The sequence below is a fragment of the Myiozetetes cayanensis genome, unplaced genomic scaffold, assembly GCF_022539395.1.
Source record: "Myiozetetes cayanensis isolate MyiCay16 unplaced genomic scaffold, myiCay2020 scf3, whole genome shotgun sequence".
Lineage (NCBI taxonomy): Eukaryota > Metazoa > Chordata > Aves > Passeriformes > Tyrannidae > Myiozetetes > Myiozetetes cayanensis.
This window is the reverse complement of record NW_026087521.1, coordinates 69112696-69131535: the sequence shown is the minus strand read 5'-3', so window position 1 is coordinate 69131535 and position 18840 is coordinate 69112696.

The window sequence follows — 18840 nt, the reverse complement described above, 5'->3', positions numbered from 1 at the left end:
TTTAGTGGCTTCATTGCCACTCTTTAACGAGTTAATGCCTTTTTTCATACTGTGGTGCCCAAAACTGCCCCAGTATCGCAGGTGAGGCTGCCCCAGCGCAGAGCAGAGCGGGACAATCCCCTTCCCACTGACTTTCTCATTCTTAACCCAGCCCACCCCAGTCTCCAGATCCCAAACTTCAAATCTGGGATGTACACAGCCTGGCTGTCCTCCTCCAACAGGCGTGAAGCCTCCCCGAGGTGGGAACACACTTGGTGGCACCGAGCAGACGGTGCATTTGTGGGCTGTGCAGCCCTGGGAACTCCGTGAGACGTGATGAGGCAGAGACTTGGGTGATTTCTGAGATCTCACATTGTAGCTGTTCTACTGATGGCAAGAACAATATGGGATCATGAAAAAGCACCTACTGCCCTGTTCACGCTGCCACCCTCACACGGCAAAGTAGCAGTTTTTCCAAAAGATCAGCAGGGAAAAACACATTTCCCATTCACAAGCCCACGTTTTCTGAGGGAAGTAAATTATCTTGTCTGAAGCTTTTAATCTGGAAAAAAAAAAATCTCCTTTGAGGAAGACATCCAGAATCCATCTAGAGGGCTGAGTGAGGCATGGCTCTGAAAGCAACCACAAGTGTGACTCTGTGCAGGCAACACTGAGCTATTTCAATAATAGTTGGTATTATCAGCCCTGCCTCCAAGAGAATTGAATGCATAATGTGAGATTACAGTACAGCACCATTATTCAGCTGTTGCTGAGACATGGGGAGAGACTCCTGTTATTATGCATTTGAATTATGGGGCAGGAAGATTAATGATGTGCAAATTAGCAGCATTCTGCTCCGAGTAATTTTTGCTTTCATTCGCCACTATCATCCCCAAATGCCAACATCCGCTCCCATTTACCATGTTCAAATGGTGTATTAAATACCAAATTATATATTGACTCATCTAATTTTCCGTGCTGAAATGCATCGAATACGGAGAAACTTAGTGCTTCTGTGAACCTCTGCTGCCCCTTTGTCAACAATTGCCATCAGGAAACATTCACAACGTGCAGCTTGCTTTAAATTGCAGGGCTTTGTGACTATCTGGTATTGTTTAGCTTTTCATTTAGAGACAAAGTATTAATTCTGTCTGCAGGTTGGTCTGCCTTCCTGGTAATTCTCACCATATCATTATCATATCATCATTTTCTGTTTGCTGAATTCCTTAGGGCAAATGGATTTTTTCCTGCGGGATTGTTATAGGGAATTACTGCTTTGTCTGTCACAATGCAGTATTCTGCTGCCAGGCATTTTTTACCTTGTAATGCAGTTAAGAAGTGTCAGCAGTTGCTTCCTTTCCTCTATGATTATGTTGTCTGTGGCAAACAAACCAATTTTCTCATTAATCTTACTGGTAAACCAATTTTTTTTTCTTTTAATGAACACTGGCAGTACTCAAAGCATGAAGGTGCTGACCTAAAACGTGCCTCTGCCGGGTCGTCAGTGATTTGAGGTTTTAAAAGGCTGTGACCAAGTTCAAAAGCCTCCTTCACCAAGCTGTCTGTGGGTAGTGCAGCTTTTAAAATAGCTTGGAGTCACTTAAAAGTCACACTTGTAGGGATAATGAAGGAGAAGGAGAATATCTCCTGATATTTGTTTTATGGAGAGTATTCAAGGCAATTTTTTCATGAAAATTAATTTAGGCTGTGAACAGTCCAGGAGAATCTACCTGAAACACTGAATCAGAGGTGATAGAGAACTTAATACTTGTTGGTAAATGATCTGCTAAAGAAGGAAATATTTTCCATTTATAAGACATCCTGTGGCCAGAAGTTTTGGAAATTTGCATCCACGAATGTTTATGTCCTCATGAGGTTGTTTGGCTATTTTAAAAAAGGATTTGGGCCTAAATTAGAAAGAAAAAAAAAAAAGGATATATTTAAAATCACGTGATAAAACATTGCAAATAGAACTCATGGTTGAGCAGACCATTTTGGACAAGAAGATTGTATTAAAATGTATTATATGAGTTGTTAATTGCCAGTTGCCAGTTTAGAATTTCATTTACAATGTGCTGTGATGATCTTGAGCTATCCTTTGTTTCTCAGTGTATGTTTTACTTAAACAGGGATTTGTTTGTAGAAAACGTAGGAAAGGATGTGGGGCGATTCTTTTTCAGTTTAATCTGACATTTGTGCAGTATTTAAAAGGTCTACAGGCCTATGAGTTTTAGTTGCAACCTAATTATGAGTGGGTAAGGGGTAGAATTAGTTTTACCAGTAGTACATCCTTTGAAAGTGGGAATCAGGTCACATTTTATTTTTTAAAATAACTTTTAAAATGAGTCCAATAAAGAAAAATCCAGGGTGAACCTGGGCTGCCTTAAAAAAAACAGTGATAATCTCTTCAATGTGTTCTATGGATTTCTGAGTGGGAGACAATAGATGGCAGCCAGGTTTGTAGGATGCAAAGTCCAAAGCATGGTCACTTCAGCCCTCTAGAGAAGACAAGCAGCTTCTCTCAAATTAGGGTGCATGACTGAGATACTGTTTTTTCTGCAGCGTTTGAATTAGCTTTGAACATATGGAAGTATTTTTTGCAGTTGCTTTGTTATGATTATTCACTTCTAATCTGTGGTTTTATTTTTAATTAAACCACTGGAATCCCACGTTACTTGTATGATTAAGAGTGACAGAGTGTACTGGTAGCAGAGCTGAATCAATAAATCAAAGAGGGAGAAACAGAGCAGTAATTTGAAACCATCCCGTGTGAAAGAGCAGTGTAAGCCCCAGCCTGAACCCAGGAGCCATTGCACCACCTGCCTGGGTCAGAGCTGCAGATTTAGACTGATGTCTGTACACACACATAAAAAAAAAAGCCTTTATTTTGCCCCAGGGAAGGAGTATGGTTTGATTTTCATACCCACATCTACCTGTGCAGGTCTAGAAATGAGAAGAAAATACACTTCTCTCGGTGAAATGATGTGGATGTTCTGCACAAACGGGTGAAATGGCCACAGGTTTGGAGCAGAGTGGCACAAGCAGCTATTAGCTGATCCAGATGAATTAAAAATCAGGCCAGTAAGAAGATTCTAAACCATTTCATGGCTTCTACACAAGCCGTGCTTTAATCTCATGCAAATTAACACTAATTAACACACCCTCCCCCCCACCAGCATACATTGAAACATCATGCAGGATAAACAAGCCAAACACAGTTATTATCGTTTTAATTTGACCATATTGTAGAAATGTCAAAATATTAGCTGAGAAAATTAATTCCCCCATTTTAGCATACGGTTTTTCCTGAAGTGAAATTGAGGGTAGCAGTCATCTGCCTTCAAGTCCTCCCACTTGTATTTGTGGAAACCTTTTTCAAAACTTCGTTTGAAACACCCTCGTGCATTTAACTGGCAGGGAGTCAGAAAGTGTTTGCATTTCTACATCCCTTTCCTAACTTCCCTTATAAAGAAAGAGCAAGTAGGCAGGAGGTTGTGGGGGTTGGTGGTGATACTTCCATCCCAGAGAGAACCCAGCACTGGCTGGAGGATGCCCTCAGACACCTAAAAGCACTTCATGAGCAGTAACATTCAGTTTGGTGCTGTTGTAACCTTAGGACATTATAATATTTAAAATGATTACAGGGTTTATGCATTACTTAGGTTGCCTTCATGTGTAGATGTTTTTTGGTGTATGATTTATGACTAAGGTGCTTATGCTGTGTGGTAAACTTGTGTATGGGGTCATTTTAATTAAAAAAAAAGACAATTATTGGAATCTCTGTAAGGAAACACTTCATCACTCTGCCCTCCTAACTCATTTTTGTCCTCCTTTGTATGTATGTGCAGCTGGAAACAGGATGTTCCATGGAGGAGTGCTGTGAGCATCAGAACACTCCTAATTGTTCCAGGTAAAACAGAAATGGATTGAGGGCTGTTTTGGGAGAATGTAGTGAGAGAGGTGAAGGGAAGTGCATCCAGGCAGGAAATTGGTGTCATCTCACACCCATGAGAGACGGTGGCATCCAGATCCCAGCCTCTGCCAAGCTCTGAATTTACCGTGACCTGAAGCAAAATCATATAAATGAAGGATTTTTATAGAGGTACCTAAACATTTATCTTCTTTGTGAGGATGGTCTTCACACCTTTAGATTACCTTTTGCACAGCATCTGCATCCCCTTTTCTGCCACTGAGAATGAAACAAATGTCCATCCATTTCCCCATATAACTTTAAAAACCACCTATTTTTTGTTGGAGCTTTGAGTGCTCTCTCTCCTCTTAGGACAGGGGTAATGTTGACAGCAGTATGTCTGGTTTTTCCCCACTCTTCTTTTTGTGTTTCTTTTTGTAGGGTCTTCAAACCACCTTTTGACTTCCTTGGGAGCAAGTGGTAAGTTGAAGGGTCCAGTGCTGCCACACTGGGGGTCAAACTGAAGAGTTTGAATTAATGACACTTATTTTCATGTGTTTGAAGAAGAGGACAAAGAATGTCAACCTCCTGCTGCTTCTCTGCCTTTGCAGGTTTTTACTTCTCTGCTGCAGCTCTGAAACTTTGCCTGCAGAAATCAGGTATTGTTTGCACTGGAAAGACAGGCAATGATAAGGAAAAGTCCAAGGAAAACTAAACCAGCTCTTGTTTCCGAATACAAAGCATGGCAAAAAAGCATTTGGGCAAATTCATGAATAGAATGCTTTGCTTTTTCTAATTGGTCAAATGCAGGAGATGAGAAATTACTGATTAAAAGAAGTATATTGTTGACTATTTTCTGCTCTGTGTACAGCAACATCCCGTGCTGCTGCAGCATTCACTGTACTGCAGTTCCTCCAAGAGGCTTTCTGTGACCAAGGACTCTTGCACATGGATTTTCTTATTTTCATCTTCCCTCTGTACCTGTAACAAGAAGTACGGATCTTAATTCCTGAAGGGAAGATATTTATATAAACCACAGTGATATTTGCTGAGCTATTTCTTTTGAAGAACGTGAGAAGTGTTGAAATCTCCCTGGGAATAGGGGGCTGAAAAATTAAGAAATCAAACCTCAGATTAACTGGAGCTAATCAACTGTTTGTGTGTCTGATCAGCACAAATTACCTGTACCTGTGATTTTCGTGGCTGCTGGGTAGCTAATTGGTGACCCTGAAACTAGAAGGGTAACATGATCAATCTGTGATTGAATGCTCTGTTTTTGGCTGGGATAGAGTTAATTTTCTCCCTAGGAGCTGGTATAGTGCTGTGGTGTGGATTTAGGACAAGAATAACATTGATTACACATCAGTGCTGAGTAATGCTTACTCGAAGTAAAAGACGTTTTATTTCTCTCTCTTTCTTTCTTCTTTTCATTACTACTATTATTATTGTTGTTGGTATTATTATAATAATTTCATTTCAGTTAAACTGTACTTATCTCAACCCACAAAGTTTCCTTTTTTTTTTTTTTTTTCTCATTTTCCTCCCCAGTGTGGGCAGGGAGGGTACTTAATTGCCAGCTGGGATTAATCCAGACACTGATGGAGGTATCCACTGACACCTGGGAGAGGCTGATTTGTTGGTCTGTAGAGGGAATGCATGCAGGCACACAAAGCTATTTATCTCAAAGGAATGGCTTGGACTTGAGGAAAGATGTAAATTCCTTTCCAAAGCCATTACAGTTTCTCAGCAAAACCGTGCCATGGACTCAGTGGCTGCTCAAAAAATACTTGTATAACGCTGAGCAAAGTCCTGTGACTTCACTGCTTGGGGAGGAACCCCCAGGATGCAAATGGGCCTTTAATTGGGGCCAGGTGCAAGTGGGAAGGTGATCAGGCTGTGCTCCTGGGGTGTTACCCTGAGGGAACAGCAGTGAGGAGGTAAGAAGGTTTTTTGAAAGAAAACATGCTAGTTGGACTTTTAGTTGTTGGTTTTTGTAATTATTTTTATTTAGCATTTTATTTAGTGGCATGGACAGAAGAATGAAGAGTGCATTGAGGGAATTTGCTTCTGGCACAGAGTTGGGAGCATTTATCTGTCTGGGGATGAAGGAGTAGCAGGCAGCAGGAAGGAAAGGAGGTGTTTGCACTAAGAGAGGAGGAATAGGTGTTTGTACCCTGGCTGAAACAGCCAGAAATACAAGATTTTGAAGTAACCTTCCTGTAAGGGTAGTGGAGGAAAAACTGTCCTTGAGATAGAAGTTGGAGGGCTGGAAAAGTATTTATACCATTGCCTGGTAGCAACACTCTTGACTATGCTGGAGACCCTTCCAGCACCCTCAGTCCCAGCCACGTTGTCCCAGTTTCACTGCATTTTGCAGAAGATATGCAGGTAGGAAAGCTGGATTTTCCTTTGGCAGCCTATGGCAGAGTGAGCCAAGGGTAAATAAATAAACTTGGGGAATATAGCTGCCAAACTCTCTCTCTGTAAAACACGCCTAAGTTATTGTACTCAGAGATGTGTTATTAGCCAAGTTAGCATAAAGTTTTGCCAGAGTGGCAAGGGATGACCAAATACTGAAATAACCTCTCAATATTCATAATATTATCTATTAAAGAATGTGTAATATCCTGGAATCTCACTGATTTCTCAGTAAAACAGCTTTAAATAGCAAAGCAATATTGTGTCCTGACTGTGTGCTAAAGAGCATCGTTATTCTTGTCACATTCAAAAAGCTGCTTACTCTCCAGTGCTCTGCATTCCATGAATTTGTGCATCATGGAAAGCCTTTTCATAAGGAGAGTCAAGAATCACGACTTCTACTATTAATAAAATGAGGAGGAATTTTTGTCAGGTATTTATTTACTACACTTTTATCAACTCCCTTTCATTACTAAGGAAAAATGTAAGTCACTGTTGCTTGTTTAACACATTCCAAAGGTATTGAGACCCACAGGATTTAAGCAAAACATTCTTGCTAAATGTATATTTCTGTGCTTGGTTGAATAGGGATAAAAACCAGAAAAAAAAAAAAAAAAAGTGGATGTTTTGCTGGTTTGAAGATCCAAGGAATAAAAGACAAATCTGGATGAGTTCAGAAGGGAAACAGTTGGAGGTAAGATCAGTTTTATTTTCTTATTTCTTCCATTATTTCTTATGGCACATTGGAGGTTGTTGTAGGATGTGGATCTATTCCTCTTATTGGGGAAACCACTTTGAAGTTAATATACTGGAGAGCGGTGAGGGAGAGAAAAGGTGTGTAACGTGGTGCTCAGCCCAGGGACTCTGAGTGACTTTGGTTTAGATGGGGCAGAAATGTCTGAAAATTGAACTGTGGGTTCTGGATGTTTTGTCACACAACACTGAGCCTTGTCTGAAGGCCTGAAAATGTTAACTAGCTCCAGGGGGCTGCTCTTGCCTGTCCTGGAGCTTTGGTTCCTTGGCTGCAAAATTAGATGATTTATTTATCCTTTCCCGCTTTCCTATATTTAGACTATAACAAGGAATATTTTTGACTTTGTGAATACACTGTGATTGCCACAATGAGGCCCTGGATGAAGCTGTGATTTCTACATGCCATTGTATTCCAGTGTTGCAATCATTTCAGAGAAGTCTGGGAATGATGAGGGTAATTTGCCACATGGTCAGTGTGGAAGGGAAGCTGATTTTGGAAAAAAACCCCAACCAAACAAGGAAATGTGCAAGATGCTGTATGTATCTAGGACATTCCTCTAGTTATTTAGTCATCTGCTACTTTATTTTATGCCCTTCTGCCCTTGGATTTCATCACTTTTGTGCAAGAACAGCTGAGTTATGTTTTGGATCTGTAATGCAGGTGTTTTGCCTGTGGAGTGGGCAACACCACTGGCCCCCAGAGAGTTTACTGGCAAACAAATGAAATAAAAGAAAAAGCAGAGCTTTGACATGTGTGATCCCTCAAGGGTCAGGTTTGAGCTGGGATTAGGACTTGTTTTTGCCCAGGGTACCAAGTCAAGTCCCACAGGGGCTCTTTTACACTCGGGCATCTGCCAGAATCTGTGGTGAAGTTTTGCAGGTGGCCCAAATAAAGTGTGATTTAAATAAAGGATGTCATGGAAATAGGTTCTGACTGTAAGGTCCTTCTGGGGAAAAACAGTTTCTGGTGGAAGAACATTTTAAAGGACATTTTTTTTCATTTGAAAACATGTCTGGACACCAAAGCAGTGACTGTACAGGCTGTTTGTAGTAGGTGGTTACGTCTGGGAAGGTCTCCGAGTTACACAGTGAGTTCAATGCACATGGAGATAGATTTGGGGCAGTTTCAACATTTTTGGTGGAGTTTCTGATGTTATCTTTCCTCAGATTTCTTCTTCATCTATTTATCTAACAGTGTGCAGTCAGTCCTGTTCTGCAGTGTGAGAGCTGAAGCACTGATGCCCCCAAAGCCATGGCTTTTGGCTTTTGAAGCAGTTTTATTCCCAATATGATTGAGAGGTGTTTCATAAAGTGTCAAGGCACCCAGTGCCTCTTGTCATCAGGGGGACACGTTGACTGCCCCTGGTTTGTGGGGTCCCTCCCAGTAAAAACAGAAGAGGTGTTGGGTAACCTCTTTTAATGGCAGCTGAAAAATGACAGTGTGGGAAGTGGGTAGAGAGACATTCCCAAAGTCTAATGCCTCGATTCAAACTTACCTTCAAGGCAGCATGATGGATTGCCAGCAGAATTTAATCTTTAACGAGTTTTTGTCTCTGACTTCATAAAGCCCAGTGTGGCTTAATGCTTTTTATCATCTTTGGTTAAAACGCAGCATCCCTTTGGATGAAATTAATGTTCCAGCTAAGAAGATCATTTTTTAACTCGCAGTGGGAAAGAAAAGCGAGGAAGAATTGAGATGCTTATTTGGGTTTTGTGGGGGTTTTTTATTCCCTGGGGGTGTAAAACAATATATTGCACATTCTTCTTAAAGCAATAATTTTTATTGCAGTGCACTCTCTCCAGTTGTGGTTCAAATCATCTCACAGCTACAATATATTTTTTATAATTCCTACATTTGCTGTTGTTATTAATAGATGATGATTATTATTTGAAATCAAATGAGGGTGGCATACTGACCTGCTAGAGTGGAAACTATTTTCCCGCTTTTTTCATTCTTGTTTCTAGAGTTTGTAGAAAGGACTTGTGTTTGTGGGGAAAAAAAAAATGACACACTTGCTGACCAGGCAAGTAACCAGGCAACAGAGTGGTTCCCAAAATTCTTCCTTAAATGCTAATCAGCCCTTTTGAAAGCTCTCTGGGAGGAGAAATAATAATCAATGATTTAAGTACCTCTATGGGATTTCCTGGTGCCTCTCTTAACCTCAGAGGTTGATAATGGTGCCTTTGTCTCCCTGAACAGAGATTTGGGTTTGAAGACACCTCTTTTTTAGAACCAGTTTGCTGTTTTAGGATATAAGATCAGAGGCAACCTTGACATTTTCCTTTGAAATCAGTGATGTTACATCCTCTTAAACCAGACACAAAGATAAGTCTCAAAGCTTTACATATTGTGCTCAGCAGCCTGGTGCTTAAGGTATCAGTGCAATTGTGGGGAGAAATAATTTGTCATGGAGACAAAGAGATTTTTTTTCTTTTTTTTTTAAAAGGTTTTTCTGCTTGCAGGATGTTCAGCAGCTTATATTATATTCATAAGCTGCCATTCTAATTAATGTACCTGGTCTGTGAGCTTTTTTTGTTATGCCTAATGGAGAAACATGACAGAAGAAGGGAGAATTATAAATCTAACACATTTCCAATGAGTATTGTAATTAAATTCTCCTCTATCCCTGTCTTTGTGATGAGGAAATTTTGCTGAAATACTTTCACCCCTAATTAAATATTAGAATGTGCACAGCTTTTTTTTTTCATTATAACGTTCTTTCACAGAAAGATGAATAATCTTTGGCTTTTGATGGAAAAGGAAACCCTCTTCTGAAGTGTAGTCCTTTGCTCTTTTAATTCCATGAATCTTCAGTTCCTAGGGTTGGGATGACATCCTGCTGATGTGCTGCAGGGCACAGGGGCAATTTGGGTGATGTCCTGTTAAGACCTTTTAGCCCTTTTTGCTTTGCAGGCCTAGAAGTTTCAGACTAACCCACATTTATCAGTCTGATAATTTGAATAACTGGCAGGGCTAATTTTGGCTGATCAGTAGTTCCTTTGATAACTTTTGGTGGATGTTTAGTCTCATGTTTTATATAGCTACAAGTTCTTGAGTAAATGAATATTTTAGATGGGGAAGAAGAGTGAGAGTGGGTATGAACATGAGGAGAAAGGAGACAGATCTTGCTTATGGGAACACACTTTGTAAACAAGTAAGGGAAAAAAGGATTAATTGTTCTGCAGATGATTTCTCACTATGAGACAATATGCTTTGGGTTTTTTTCCAATCCAGCTTCCACAAAAGCAGCTGGGGAAAGCAGGCAGGACAGGTAGATCTCATTTGTATAAATATGACTCAGTCTCAGCTTTCCATTCTAATTTTCCTTAGTTCTGTAAGAATATTGGCCATTTCATGAGGTTCCTTAGCAGCTGTGCCACTGTAACCAGTCAACCAGCTGCAGGTATTGTGCTAGAAACCCCCAGAAAAGTAGAGCCCAGGGGCAGAAAAGGCCGAGAAAAGGGCAATTTGTGCATTTGTACCTCACTTGACACCTTCTCCACCAACTTGTCCACCCAGGCAGGCAGGGAAAACCCCCACCAGCATCTCCCCTCATGCAGTTTGCAGAGAAAGCAACAGAGGGACAGATTTTTGCCAACTTGTTTCATCATAACTACAGTTTTTGAAGACATTTCATGACACGTGGTGATATTTCCTATTTGGAAGCCTGAGCAAGTGACTCTTTGTTATACAATGACAGAATAAATGTTGGTGAATTCATTTAAATGGATTATTAACAGCTTTTAGAGATGCTGCTCTGATATCAAATTCCTCAAAACCCCCCCACTGACACCACCCCTTGAATTAAACTCATTGTAGTCCTTTAAAAAGTTCAGCATTGCCCCTCAAAGGAGCTCAGATTTTAGGAATATTCTGTTAAGTGCTTGCAAAGCTGTGATAAAGATGGATAGAACAGTTTGGTGCAGAAGAAGCTGCTTTTGGGAGCCATCTGTGTTTTTACTGATGAGAAGGAATTTTAACTAATGAAAACTTCAGTGATGAATGTTGTGCATATTGCAGCAATTACACAGTGTGATTAGATTTTATGTATTAACATAAAAAGAGAGGTGGAAAAGCCTGCATGGAACAGCTGCCTTGTCTTGAGATGCAGTTGAGTGGTGGGGTTTGATTTTTTTTTTTTTTTTGACCCCCAGTTCTGAATTGATATATCCCATTGAAAATGTTCAGATCAATTTGGCAGAAAAGAGCAAATGTGCCAGAGTTGAAGTGATCTGTGACAATTAAGGTCAGGATTGGCAATTATATCCTCAGAATCTAAAGGTCTGGACTATATATAAAACATATATATATATAAAAAACATATATATATAAAAACCCCAAATATATATAAAAAAACATATATATATACATAATAACTGCTCTGGGATGCTTGGAGGAAAAAAGCCCAAAAATATCAGAATACAATTTGTGTTGCAAACTTGTATTTTGTTTTCTCTGAAGAGGCTGATGCTTTGATGGATTTAGACCACGTGTTAGGGATTCCAGTTTTTCAAGTTGACTGTCCAAGGAGTGTAGATACAGATGTGGATGTTAAAGAATCCCTTCTTTCCTCCCCACCCTCAGTGTGGGGGTCCTCTGGCTGCCTTTATCTTTGTGGAAATGAAAAAGGAGATATTTTAATTCCTTTTTTTTAACCTGGATGTCATTTTGCAGCAGAGATTTAGCCCAAAGCTATTTCCACTCCCCATTCTCGCCATCACCACATTTTTAAATCTCATCTGTGATGGCACAAAACTGTAGAAATACTATCAAAAGTCCCTGCAACTAATTTCCACTTGGCCATGCTTGTGTTACTTTGGTTCTTGGTGATATGACCCCAATACACCATTTCTTTGCTCTGTGTAACCTTCTGTAATCTATTGCTTTACATTAAAAAAAAAAAAAAAGAACCAACTGCTCTATTCAGTGTGTTTTCAGATAAACTTGCCTGAACATGAAGCAGAAAGGGGTGAAATAAATGCAATTTTTCAGCCTTGAGCACCCGGAAAAAAGTAAATATTAAGGAAAAATATCAAGGATGGATTCTTCCTCTGAGCTTTCATGCATTTGCATTATTCTAATTTTTCTTTTGGGGAAATATTAGATATCTTTTTTTTTTCTTTTCCCCAAGTGAATATTAAGATGGGCTTGAAAGAAAGCAAGTCTAAGAGGCATCAGATACACTGAGAGAGCTACATGAGGGTGCAGGTTTGCTCCATCCCATGACAGATCTCCAGGATCTGGCCCTTTTCCTCATGGCTCCATTTCACCTTGTTTCTTGTGAGGTGCAGTCAAGAAAGCAAGCTAGAAAAAGGAGGAAGGCTAGCAGAAATAGCTTTTATTATTATTTTTTTTTTTCCCATGATGACAGGGAAAGATATGTGGAGGAAGGGGAAAAAAAAAATCAATAAGTGAAATGAAAATGAATGTGCTTGCACAGTGACCTGGTTGGTCACTGATGTCTAAACCCCAGCATTTCAGACTTAAGGGTTTGGGTAAACACAATTATTAGGGCTTTGCAGGGAGGTTATAACGCATCATTAAAGATGAAAGGTTCTTTTCAGAGCTCTGTTAAGTTTTAAATTGCATCCTTAGAGACCGAGAACGACCTTTTAGTGCGCTTTGGACAGGGAGCAGTATCTGAAAGGTGGAGCAGCACGGGATGGCTGAGCGGTGATGCCTCACTCGGAGGGGCAATGGATCACTAGTGGGGTCACTTAGAATTTCATTTTCTTTAACTCCAAAATGGTTTTCAGTACTCTCATTATCTGGCTTATTCTTCAGAAAGAAAAGAAACACAAAAGGGCTTCTGTTATATAATGGCAAGAAATGGTTAGTCAGAGACTGAATATATTCACAAACTCACTTGTTCTAAGCTTGGTATTTGGTCTGAAAGAACCTGTGCAGCTTTACAGGATGACAGGGAAATTTATGAGATGGCAAGGGAAGAGAATTACCCTATTTTAGTGTTTTGTTATACAAGAATGATTCCCTAGGATTGGAAGATAAAGGGATTTTTGATAATTCTTCTAATTCTGCCTTTACAATTGGCAACGTTTTCTGCTGTTGTAAGTCCCCAGAACTTTGTGGAAGACAGTGAAATACTGCAAGTTCTCATGAAGAAACTGCCCCTAACAATTCAGGAGTCAAATGAAGAATAAGTATAGGGGAAATTATGCTCTACAGAGTAACCATACTACAGTTCTTCAAGCGTTTTATACTGAATTTTATGAAAAAGGGCATATTTGGGAAGAGGGACCTCCTTACCTGTGTATCATCAGGATGTTTCTAACTGGAAGCATTGCACTGTAAAGTCCTGTCTTTTATTTTGTGACTTGTGGTTTTAAGCTGGAAGAAATTGCTGCGGATGTTGAGTTGTGGAAACCAAAAAGTCCTCACAGGCTCATTTTTGGAGCTGAGACTCTGCACTGGCTGAGCTTTGTCTGCAGAGCTTTAGGGCAGCACCTTGACACTTTCCAAGAGCATCATGAGCACTGTGAATACATTTTCTCCACGTGAACTCTGCATCTCTAAGCAGCTCTGTGTGCAAACCATTTAGCCAGCCATTGAACTGTCTTGTTTATACTGAATAATGAGGCTTTTAATTAGGAGGCATAAATATAGATGCCCTTTGAAAAATGTGCCCTTCAGTATCAAAGAAAAGCAAGGAATGGATCCCTTTTTGTTGTTGCCCAAATGAGCCTGGATCTGTGTTTGATTTGTTCACGTAATGAAGCTTTTTGAGTGCAAGTTTTCCACGGGATCCAAAGCTCCTCACACCTGTCTGTGTGGGACTGGAATACCTTGAGTGGAGCAGATGTGATATATTCCAGCATGCTGCAACAGCTACATGAAATTAAAGACAGGGAGTAAAGGTACCTTTCCAAACTGAAATCATATGAAGTGATTCCCAGTGGAGAAAATAGTCAAATTAGAGGCAAAGCAGAAGGCTGGATAGTCCTAAGAAGGTCACCAGGGGATCTGAGCTACCACATGAGCACAGGATCTTGATTGTTCTGTCTCAGACAAAAAAAATATTCTTTTCACCTGCACCAGAGGGATTTTTTTTTTTTTCAGTGATCACTGGTGTGAGTCCAGGATTTAGAAATCGTCACTATTTCTGAAAGCCTTCATGTGGGTCGGTTAATATAAGTGTTTTCCCATCTTTTATACTTGCATCCACCTCATTTCAGCATCTGGTTTCTCATGGGCTGCTGGAGTTAGAGATTAATCCTGCATGTTGTTTTTCTGAAAAAACACATCTATTATCTCTTGTATTTTTGCAAGGAATAAAGCCTTAATTTTCCAGACCTGGTGAATCCTAAATCCCAAAAGTTTCATAGCGAGGTGTATAGAAAAGCCTAATATAATTAGAATGACATTTTAAGGCTTAATCTTTTTTTTTTTAGAATACCAGGACTAGAATACGTTTAGCTTTGCTAGTTTAGCTTTGCTAGTTTAGCTTTGCTAGTTTAGCTTTGCTAGTTTAGCTTTGCTAGTTTAGCTTTGCTAGTTTAGCTTTGCTAGTTTAGCTTTGCTAGTTTAGCTTTGCTAGTTTAGCTTTGCTAGTTTAGCTTTGCTAGTTTAGCTTTGCTAGTTTAGCTTTGCTAGTTTAGCTTTGCTAGTTTAGCTTTGCAGTGGTGATTAAATTTACCTTTGCTTTTTAATAGATCTGAGGTTTTCTAAGATATGAGGAATTTAAAGTGAGTTTAAAGTAGCCTTGTTTTTAAGCTAAATATGTTAATTTTGACCTTGAGCTGAACCAGATACAGTGAGTCCCAGAATTTGGACCAGTGAAGATTATAGTCCCGTTTTCCTGGTAACTTTGGTAGTTTCTTGGAATGCGCTGCAGGAATGCAATCCAAGTGATTCTGTTCCACCCCTGGCTTCTGTGATTTGACAGGGTCAAAGCATCGATGGCCTGTGCTGGAAAACACAGTGTGTGAGGTAGTTTAAGAACTGAGGGGAGTAATTTGTTCAAATGCAGAGCACATAAGGGAAAAACATTTGGGAGAGCACAAACAGATTTCCAAGGCCATTTTTAAGTATGTGAAGACATGTGCAAAAGAGAAAACTGTTCATCAGCCAGTATCATGGGCCAGATTTGATAGAATATAGAATATACTGAGCTGGAAGGGACCCACAAGGATCATCGAGTCCAACCCTCAGCCCTGCACAGGACCATCCCCAAGAGTCACACCCTGTGCCCCAGAGGGTCATCCAAACCCTCCTGGAGCTCTGGCAGCCTTGGGGCTGTGCCCACTGCCCTGGGGAGCCTGTTCAGTGCCAACCACCCTCTGAGGGAAGAACCTTTCCCAAGATCCACCCTGACCCTGCCCTGACACAGCTCCAGCCATTCCCTGGGTGCTGTTCCTGCTCACACAGAGCAGAGCTCAGTCCTGCCCCTCCTCTACTCCTGCCCAGGAAGCTGGAACTGCAGTGAGGTCTCCCCTCAGTCTCCTCTTCTCCAGCTGAACACACCAAGTGCCCTCAGTGTCTTCACAGGGCTTCAAATCAAGGCCCTTCCCCATCCTCATTGCCCTCCTTTGGACACTCTCTAATGGCTTAATGCCTTTTTTATATTGTGGTGCTCCAAACTGCTCCCAGGACTGCCAGCCTATGTATACTGTCACCCCTTGGTTGCTCACCCATCGTGTCACATGTTTATACATTTGTAGGCTGGACAGTTTGTCCAGAAGGATCCTGGGAGAGGCAGTATCAACAACTTTGCTGATGTCCCAGAAGATCCCGTCGACTGGGTTTTCCAGATCAGCTCAGTGGGTTATCCTGCCATAGAAAGAACTGGGGTTCACTGGTGCATTTGCAATGCAAAACTTTACACAAGTTATGAGGGGAAAGGCTCTATAACACAACTTCAGAGTACTCTCCTCTTCCTCTGATAGGAATTTTGGAAAAACAGTAATAAACAAAAAACAAGTACCATCGCTAAATATGGGAGTCATTTTTTCCTGGCAATGGTGCTCCTTCCCAGGAAAATGGTGGAAACATTTGTCTTCCTGATCACATCCAGTGCCTTACCCCCAGTTTTCTAATTCCGTCCCCTGCATACAAAGTAATTTCATCCAAGTGATCTTCTGACACATTCAGTGGACTTGATTGTCCAATCCTAAGTGCCTTTGCCACTTTAGAGTGACACTGGCTTTAAGTCAGCGAACTTCAAAGCCAAGTTCAATAACTTCAAATCCAACTTCAATTTGCTTCTCAGTGCCAGCCATACTTCCCACACTTGTGACTGGACTACTCCTAGCCAGACTCAGACTGATTCATCCTTTATACATGGTCATACTGAACCATTTCCTTGCTCCTCTCCAAATTAATTCTAATTGCATTACACTGCTATTGTCACAAGAAAAATTAGTTGCATGATGCTAATAATTTCCAGTAAGCTAAAAAGCCTCACTTGAGGAGCAAAACTCCTGTGTTTTTACCCCTGAGCTCTACAGCTGTGTTTTGTGTCTTCTCAGAGCATGTTTTAATGTGTGTTGTTTTCCCAGCAACTGGAAAGTATGGAAAAGCCTGGGAGATGGTTTGAGTTTTCTTTATTCTGAGATAATAAAATTTCAGTGTACTCCTACATTTCCAGGAGCTGAGTCTTTGAGCAATGTGACTGACCTCTGCATCCTACCATCCAGTCTTCCCTGATTTCAGTGCCTGTTTCAGGAATGCTTTAGAAGTGACCTCGTGGCCTCCTCAGTAACTTTTCACCTTCATCCCTTTGACTCTGGAAAAGAAGCCTTTATGGTTTATTTATTTTATTTATTGATCTATTTCCCTTTCTTCTACAAAGGCTACACTAACACCTGTGTCTTTAAAGAGAAATGGAGTACATCCAGCACACTGGGGTAAAGGAGGACTTGCTTTCACTGGAACAGAGAAACTTCAGCATGAAAAGTTTATCCATTTGTCTAATGGAACTGCCACCACCTGGAGAGCCAAGGCAGGAGAAAGGAAAGGGAATTGAGCAGCTGCTCCCTCCAGTAAGGAGCTCTCACACTGAGGTTGAGTTTGCTGAGAAGACACAGCCCCGTAAAGAAAGAAAAGCAAATTTGTATTGGGAAGTGTTAGGGAAATGACAAAACCAGGTTAAACTTATCTGTGGCCCTCAGGAGAGCCAATTCCATTTGTTGGTTTAGCACTGGGCAACAGCCTTGTGCTGCCATGCTTTTTACACACAAATGCTGTGTGATCCTGAAAGAAAAAGGTTTTCTCCAGCTTCACTAGATAGATGCTGAAAACAAATGCTGCTGCTCAGCACAAACACACTCTGAGAAGGCCACCCTGGGCTTGAAACCCTCAGTCCAGGTCTGAGAATAAAATCCAGACCCTACCAGAGCTCTGACTTTAAAAGCAAGGCAAAAAATCTTTTGTTGCCATTCCCAAAGTGTGCTTGTACCTGAAGGCTTAAGAAACAAAGCTGAGCGAGATAATTCCTTGGATCCTTGGTCCACTCTTTGGTGTTGCTTGCCCACTTGTTCTCAGTTTGAAGCTGTAAAGGTTCTGTCCCCACCTTCTTGCCTGTTCTGGGAAATGTGTTGCTGTGCTTTGCTCCCGCCAGTCCCTCTGCCATGGGCACTGCAGGGACATTTAGTGCTGTTTAGATACTTGATCTCAGCCTCCTGTGCTGGGCTTGATGCTGTATGATGGGGTTGTGGGGAACAGAAGAGCTCATGAAGTGCTGCTTAGCTGTGTAATAATTTCCTGAGAGTCAGTACTCAAATCTCCAGCAGATTAATTTTGCACTGAACAACATCCTGCTTGTTTGTGAATAAAGTCCCTCATCTCACTGCTGTCACTGTGTTGAACTTGCACATTGGTGATCTTTTCTGTCACCAGACAGATGGGGGAAAATGGGACAAAAGCTTAGAATGGGGAAGAATAGGACAAAATATGTCTGGAAAATATGTTAGGTGACAAAAAACCGATCTGGGAAAACTGTGGTTGAAAACAACTGTCATTGACTCAGACATCCCAGAGGTTATTTTCCTTATGAGATAATATAATTACAGGAATTACAAATGGAGAGAAACTATTGAAGTCATTTTGTCCCTTCCATGGCAACACAGTGCTCCTACATCCCTCTTCCCTGATTTTCTGCACATCTACAAGCACTGGATACTACTTTGCTAAAATCAATCTTTTATCTGAACTCACTGAATAACTATGAGATAAACAACATTTAGCTCTCTGATAGTTTGGGAAAGTTAACTAAATTAATTAGGTGAAACCACATGAAAGGGTTTTTTTGGGGTTTTCTGGGGGGAAGAAGAGAGCAGGGCTGTGAGGGGGGATGGTTGGTAAAGGTATTTGATCATATGTAATGTCTTGTATTTAAGTTCTGTCACTGCAGTGGGGTTTGAAAGTAGACAAATTCTGCAACAACCTTTCAGGGAATGAATCCTAAAATGGGAGAGAGAGCACCCTTTCTAACTTGTGAAACTGTAAACCTTCTAGAAAGGATCTTGTATTTCTTCTGCTCATGCCAGAACTACTGCATTCCCAGGGGAGACTCACACTGCTGGTGCACTCTTTGTGCCGCCTTGTTTCTGTGACCTATGTGGCCAATTCTGAGCAACCAGAATTGCTTTGCCATTTCATCTGAGACTTGGAAGACTTAAAAGAAACTCTTTGGGATTAGTCCATCAAGGTAAAAAAACAGATTTCTTTCAATCTGTGGAAGAAGATGATGCTCAAAACCCAGCACGACTAAGACGTCCAGACATTACTGCATATACTGGTGTCATAAATGTGCCTGGGGAAA